We start from the raw sequence: 7,766 nt of genomic DNA, 5'->3' as shown, positions 1-7,766 counted from the left end.
CACACACATACATTTATTCACGTTCGCGTATATACACTCACATTCATGTGTATATACACACGCGCTAACACACACATATGTACTCACACACACGCACACACACATGGACGGCGTCACTTCCGCTTTCTAAGGAAATATACACATGCGCAAATCACCACTGGAAACGAGTATAAAACAAAGAGACAAGCTGTTTCTAACCCTTTTAGGACCAACTCTCGACCAGAGAGGTTGGGCTAACCAGCCACCTCCCTTTCGGGAGGCGCACGCTCGCGCGCGTCAACACCCCTGCGACTATGTATGGGGCATGAGCTAACAGACCGTATGTACACATTCACACTCTTTCTCTCTCTATCTACTACTGGTGCTTGAGAACACCTTCGTGTAGCTTTCTACTAACTGATGACAACTCTAATATCCTCTTCTTTGTCTACACGCTGGATTCTCATTTCCACTACAACACTCACTTCAATTCCCACGCGCGAACAAACAATAGTGACCCGAACTTGAGATGAACACACATTTCCTATTCTTTCTACAACACCAGCCCCGCAACGAACATTGGTTACACACGCGCAGACATGAACACATGTTATAACTAAAACGTTCATTCTTTCAACAGCAAATAAATGACGTTTATCCTACCCATCAATTGAAGGGGTCTTTATTTCCATATGGTCCGCAACAGTACGTACTTTTAGAAAAGGAAGAGTTATTGACCCCTATTCTTTGGCTACAAGTGACATCTGTCGGCGGTTCTTGAAACTAAAATATACACATTCACCTCACGTCACTATCATGCAGAAGTGCCAAAGATTTGTATCTTATGATACTACACTTCATCTTTATAAAAATAAAAGTTATAAGAAGACATGTGAATGAAATAATATATTTTTTAAATCTCGATTGTTTATACTTGCTTATACTTGCGATTTTATTATGCATAAAAATTGCCTCGGTCCAAAAGGATTTCTCCTTTACTGATCACTAGGCAACACCACAGCCGTTTGTAAAACCTCAGCGTTTTACACAGTAACAGCAACGTCATCATTTTGTGTGCTTACCATTTTCTGAGTCAATTTTTATGGATGGCCATTGGCACTATAAGTATTTTCATGTTTACATTGTAGAACAACTAGATTTTTTTTTTTTAACAAACTACATAGACGAGAGTTAATAAAATAAAATAAATTTTAACGTCTTCTGTTGATACTGATGTGACACAGGATCAGTGATTTGCGACCGCAACACTGCCATATTTATACTGTGCACAGCTTTTCAAGTAATTTATTTTTCGTATTACCCCTTGAACTTCGGATTAATGACAAGGTTAAGGAAGTGTATGTGTGTTTTTAATGACTTATGTAAAAATTAAATTAAATTTTATTTTTATTTAAAAATTGAAATTCAGATTTTAGTCTGCCATGTTGATTAACAGAAAATTCTTAGCACGTCAGTGATGTTAATAATGCCTAAATTTTTCTTCGAAATCATCAAATTATTGCTTTGTTACGTTTAAATGTTATAGAAAATACACGCTCTTCTCTAACTTTGGTACTCTTGCATAATTTGACCGGAATTCTCATGAATTCCCGTCAAACATGGATCGGGCGAGACCGGCAATCATCAGTGTCAGCTGAGCAATGTTCAAATGTTGAAACGCTAACTCGACTTTTTATTTTATTTATTTAATTTTTTTTTCTGTTATGTTTTTAGTAATTTTTAAGGTGATATTAAGGGGGAGGGGGTAAGTTAATTTTCTGATTAGTTACTTATTTATTATTTATTTATTATTATTTTTTTAATTGAATTTTAGGGAGTTTGATTAGCCAATGATAAAGCGCTATCTAAACGGAAGCAGACGACATTTGAATTGGAAGAAAGCAACTAAACCACACACAAAAAAGAAAAGCTGACAAATATATTTTCAAACTCGCCAAACAGAAAAATGACAGGCAAGAAAATAAATCTATACATGTTAGAAAAAGAAATGAAAATATCGATGTAGACAATCTCATATTGTTAGAAGAAATTGCTGTCTCAAAAAATGAGGTGCAACAATTGTAAACACAAATATTTACTCAAAAAAAGATTGCGTGTAAAGGATGGTTTCTCCTGGAGATGTATAAATGGACAGTGCCACCAAAAGAACTTGACTGAACAACAAGTCTGGAAAATAAAAACAAATTTTAAAATATGGTTACGAAAAAGCAAACAATACAAAACAAAAAAACTTGTACTTACACCTAACAATTATACGGTTAAAAAATCTTTTCTTGGAGGAAAAAAAAACAAACTTTCTGTTGATAAATATTTTGCAAAAAAAAAAAAAAAAAAAAAAATTAAATACTAAAATGAAATAAACATATTTTCATTTTTCAAGGTAGTTTTCTTTTTTTGTTATTTTTGATTATTGGCATTTGTATTTTTACTGGTTTGTTTTGTTTCTTTCATTAGTCTGCGTCTGCTATGACACTTGGCTGTAACTGATGTTTGCTTGTCTCGCCAATCTATGCTTGACAGGAATTTCAAGAATTCGGGTCAAATTATGCAAGAGTACCCTAACTTTACCACTAGTCCGGGTACCAATATTAAAAAACATTCACTACATGGATGCTTTTGTTTTTATTTTGTGCTGTAGGTCAAATTTTTTTTTTTCCGGTACAATTTTTAGAGACCTGTCGCGGTATGCTTCATAATGGTTCATATTCCGCTGTGCCGGTCATATTTCCACTGTAAGCAATCTCACATTCACTGTCTAGCAGCCTATAACGTCATTTCCGCTGAATGCTAAAAATAGTAACAACTTGTTTCTTATTTTGATCAGATAAGTGATATGTCCTAAGGTGGCCTATTATTCGGACAATCAAAGATAAAGTATTCCGTGAAAGGAATAAATAAATATACACTGTGGTTTGAATACTGAAAGAGTAGTTTATTTATGTATTTACATAGAGACAAATACAGCATGTTAACGTTCAGGGAGTAAGTCTCTGTTTTTCAATGATCTGGTGACTCGGTTCCTCATGTAGAATGTTCCGGGTTGGTTACCGATCTCCACATAACACTTAAAAACTAAAATTCAACCTTTTCTACACTAAACAAAATGGAATAGACTTTGTTTACGAAACGAATCAAAATTAAACAATAAATTCACTTTGGAGGCTCGATTTGTTGTGAGTGATTTACCAAGGAATTAATGCTACTCGTTTGTTTCCTTATTGAGAGTGGCGAATAATGTAACAACCTCGTCGCATGAATACAGCATGTCTGTCGCAAAAATTTCAATTCAGCGGAGAGAACAGGAGGATATTTGGCTGCCCACCAGGACTTTCAGCAGGTGCAGCAGCAGCAGGACATCAACGAACTGAAAAGTCTTTTCCACAAACCTTTTAGGACTAACCTTCCGAAAGTTTTACTTTACTTTTTTGTTTATCCTTCACTGCCTGCTTACAGTGTTCCTGCAGCCTTCCAACCAGTGGTGCCTTCTTGCTCCTGCAGCCTTTGAGCCTGTGTTGCCTCACGCTGCTGCAGCCTTTTGGCACTGGTGGACGTCAGGCTATTCATATCACAAGCCTGTCAAAATCTGGTCCATCTGCCAGATATCACTAACATCCATCCCAGCAGCCCAATGAAGCTCTCCCTGCCAGATACCACCTAAGCTGAGGGTACCGGATTGACAGTTCCTGGCTGCTGTTCCCGACTGGTAGTACTAGGGCCCTAACTCTTTGGTAGCGCTTAGAGCAGCTGCTCCATCAACAGTTGATATCGGGATGTTGTGTGTGTGTTCGTCAATCGGAGTCGATTATGACCATAGACAACTAGTGGTGTGTCCACAGGTGGCTGATCAGTCCAATTCGGCCACGGAAGCCCCTGCCACATGTTGGACACCAGTGGCTGAAGACGGCCACTTCAGCATCTCGGGCTTCTCGCGCAGCGCACATTTTTTTTGCAGATTCAGTTAGTCTTGCCTCCGCGAGCAGAGAGCCCTCGTGTATCAAGCGGTGCCAGGTTGACCTGTCAGAAGCACTGCTTTCCCATGAGTTCACGTCAATGTTGAAGTCAGGATGTTAGCAGTGCCATGTTGCACATGGAAAATTGACCCTGCACTCATCCCCGGTGAGCTTTCCTGAGGCCACAATCCTAGTTGATGGAGGGTCAGCTGATGGTCTACTTGTATTGCATGTCTAGTATTCTGCATAACCACTTAAACTGAAATTCTATAAAAAAAAAAACAATGATGACAGTACAATCTAAAATTACGCTTAAACCAGGACAAAACTCAAACAAAACCAAATTGTCTCCTCCCTTGAGGCTTGCATTTACGAACATCCATGGGCTTAGAACTAATTAAAATGACGTTGAAGCATTTCTCCTAACAAACACCCCGGATATCTTAGCACTAAGTGAGACTAACCTACACTCCTCCATCCCCTCTAACTACTTTAATATGCCCGGATATCTCCCACTCTGCCGTAAGGACTCTGAAAGACATGGGCTTGGAGTCTATATTTGAAATACCCCCCCCTTTGACTAGAGAAACAAAACTAGAATCTGACGATCAAGCCTTTATGTGCTTTAGACTTAACATGCAGCATAACATTAATTACTTTTATTTTCTCTACCGCTCTCCATCGACCCAGGACTGTACCTTAATAAACAAAGTCTCTGACAGCATAGATACAGCACTTTCCCTCGACACTAGTGCACAAGTGCATGTATTTGGTGACTTCAATGTGCACCACAACAACTGGCTTGGATTTTCTACTTACACATACCGCAGATTTAACCGAAATAAGTCCAGTCCAAACAGACAGAAATATATCGAAGCCAGAAATAACTGTAAGAAAGAAATAGCGACAGCTAAGAGAGAATTTACTGAAACCAACAAAAAACGCATTGAAGCACAGAAATTAGGAACCCGTGACTTCTGGGAAATCTACAACAGTGTAGTAAATAATGGGCAATCAACAATTCCCCCACTATCCAACAATCATGTGGTTGTTTGCTCAGCAACCAAGAAGGCTAACATGCTTGCCAGTCGGTTAGCCTCCAACTCCACACTGGACCCTGCAAACCACCCCCTCCCTGACTTTCCTTTGCAGACAAATGTCAGACTAGTCGATCGGGAAATCACCCCATTTCAGGTGCATGCTATCATAAAAAATCTTGACACTTCAAAAGCATGTGGACCTGATCTCGTCCCGGCTGTCCTATTAAAAAAGTGCTCTGCCAAAGTAGTGCCGGTTCTCTCCAAACTTTACAACAAATGCCTTAATGAATCTTGCTTTCCTGCCTGCTGGAAAACTGCTTCTATGGTATGAGTTTTCAAGAATTCTGGTGAAAGAACTGACCCAGTAAATTACCGCCCCATTAGCCTCCTCCTACTTTTCGCCAAAATATTTTAGTCCATTATTAACCAAGCTCTAGTCCATCACGTTATAGATGCTAAATTTCTGACCGACCAACAATACGGATTTAGGCAAGCCTGTTCCACGGCAGACATTCTAACTGTAATCTCTGAGTGTATATACCATTTACTGGACAAAGCAGATGAGGGTAGAGCGGTAGCTCTAGATATATCTAAGGCTTTTGACAGGGTATAGCATGAAGGTCTTCTCAGGAAAATCAGATCGTACGGTATCACTGGAAGAATCTTTAACACAATTAAATCCTTCTTAGATAAGAGAAAAATCCAGGTTGTCCTCGATGGTCATACATCCAAACAATATGATATAAATGCGGGAGTGCCTCAGGGGTCTATCCTTGGACCTGTATTATTCCTAATATTCATAAATGACTTCCCTAACAAAATTGTCTGTGAGATGGGTATATATGCTGATGACACCATGCTCTATAATAGACACGACAGGAAAACAAATGAACACATATCTAGAGAAATGGCAAAAACACTAGAGGATGATCTCCGATCTGTAGTGGAATGGGGACAAAAATGGATGGTCAGATTCAATGCTACTAACACTAAACTTGTTTCCTTCAATAACTACAAGAAACCTTCTCTACCACCAATAGCAATGGCCAAAGACTCTTTATCTGAAAGCACATCCTTTAAACTCCTCAGCCTAACACTCACAGGAAACATGAGTTGGAAAAATTACATTGAGAGCATTGTCAGAAACGCTGCGAAAAAGGTAGGTTCTCTCTACCGTGCTAGAAAGTTACTAATGCCCGAAAGTATCCTATACCTCCATAAGGCCACCATTCGCCCATGTATGGAGTATTGTTGTCATATTTGGGCTAGTGAATCTGCTACTAATCTCTCACTCCTAGACAGGGTTCATAAGAGAGTCGCCCACCTGATAGGTCCTGAACTGTCATCTAAGATTCAACCTCTTTCCCATCGACGTAATGTAGCATCCCTTTGCCTGTTCTACAAGTATTTCAATGGTGAATGCTCTGACGAACTGCAAGCACTTGTGCCCCCTCGATATAAGTGCCCCCGACAAAACCGACAAGCATCAAAATCTCACCCCTTCACAGTTGAGATCCCTAGATGCTAGAGAGCCTTCTACTCCAGTAGTTTATTCCCCAGAACCGCTGGACTTTGGAGTTCCCTTCCGAGTTCCTGCTTCCTCAACTGTACTGACATGCAGAAGTTCAAGTGTAACGTGAACCGACATCTTGCTGCCCAACTCCCCACATAGTACCCCTGTAGCTTATGTCCCTGATAGTAGCCCTCTACAGCAAAGTGGCAATGTGCCTTGTTTGGGGGGAAATTGTAATAAAAAAAAAAAAATTGAAAAAAAAGCAACCCGCTGAAGGTTTCCCTGCCAGATACCACTGATGTCCTCCTCAGCAGCCTGCTGACACTTATCCTGCCAGATCTCACTGACGTTCAGCTCCTGATCCTGACAATCATCCTTTATTTTTTCACCCCCCCCTCTTTTTTTTGATAATCGTTCTTTTTGGGTTGTCAATAAACAAGGACGGTTATGTCCTTTTAAACTATAAGAAAATGTTACTTACCTTCAATTGCCTCTGGTTTGGGGAGACAGATGCAAAAGTGCCTTCTCCTTTGTGATTGTTTTTTATATTGATGGGTAATCACGTGATCTTGGATCATGTTATAAAATGGCTTATTTTCACAAGCCTGGGAACCCCCTTTCTTTTTACAGTGGTTCCTACCATCACATGGTTATTTTTTTCTAACAATTTGATTGTGGTTTTTTTGACTAACATTTACCAAACTTCAAGAACTAATACCTTGGTCGCAACATAGACAGTCTGTTGCAAGAGATATCCAAATAAAGAAGGTAAGATGATTTTTCTCTTTCTCTCTCTCTTCCAGTTGCCATTGATGTGTCTAGAATAATTCCTTGAATTTAGATTTAAGTCCTTTGACTATACTTTATGTAGTGTCTTAGCAAAGACTCTGCACGTTGCAACAGAACCATTTCTTATATTAAAATGAATTCCTTATATCAAGTTGAACAATCATCGCGGTCATCCTTAGTATAACTAGCGTTATAATCAGGATTCGGTTCTGGGGTTCGGGAAGGAGCGAGTCACTCTCTCGACAACAGCACGTTTCTGCCCTCTTCTTTTCCAATCGACCACACCTGGCCTCTCGCCACCGCACAATCCAAACCTCAGCAATACAAAATTCTTTTCAAGGGAAGATGCTCACAACTCTTTTCTCTCTGCTCCCCCAGGGAATTTTTCCCTGCTTTTATATCCTCCTATCAAGAAAAAAAAAAGGAAGAGACAGGAAAAAAATAATAGCTTCTCCCATCATGCTCTGCCTTCCC

At 39.5% G+C, this 7,766-nt stretch overlaps 1 long non-coding RNA gene across 1 annotated transcript; it reads right to left on the bottom strand.

The window, feature by feature from the left end:
* Positions 1 to 2,074: 2,074 nt before the first annotated feature.
* On the bottom strand, positions 2,075 to 7,750 carry LOC145246524 (uncharacterized). The gene is made up of 2 exons (XR_013863125.1): positions 6,985 to 7,750; positions 2,075 to 2,166 (listed from the first exon to the last, which is right to left on the bottom strand). It is a non-coding gene; the product is annotated as an uncharacterized LOC145246524 (long non-coding RNA).
* Between the last annotated feature and the right edge of the window lie 16 nt (positions 7,751 to 7,766).

This window comes from Euprymna scolopes, chromosome 24 (genome assembly GCF_053919585.1).
Source record: "Euprymna scolopes isolate OS-2025 chromosome 24, ASM5391958v1, whole genome shotgun sequence".
In the NCBI taxonomy this organism is placed as follows: Eukaryota; Metazoa; Mollusca; class Cephalopoda; order Sepiida; family Sepiolidae; genus Euprymna; species Euprymna scolopes.
Note: the sequence above shows the minus strand (reverse complement) of the source record. Positions and strands in the feature narration are given on the sequence as shown.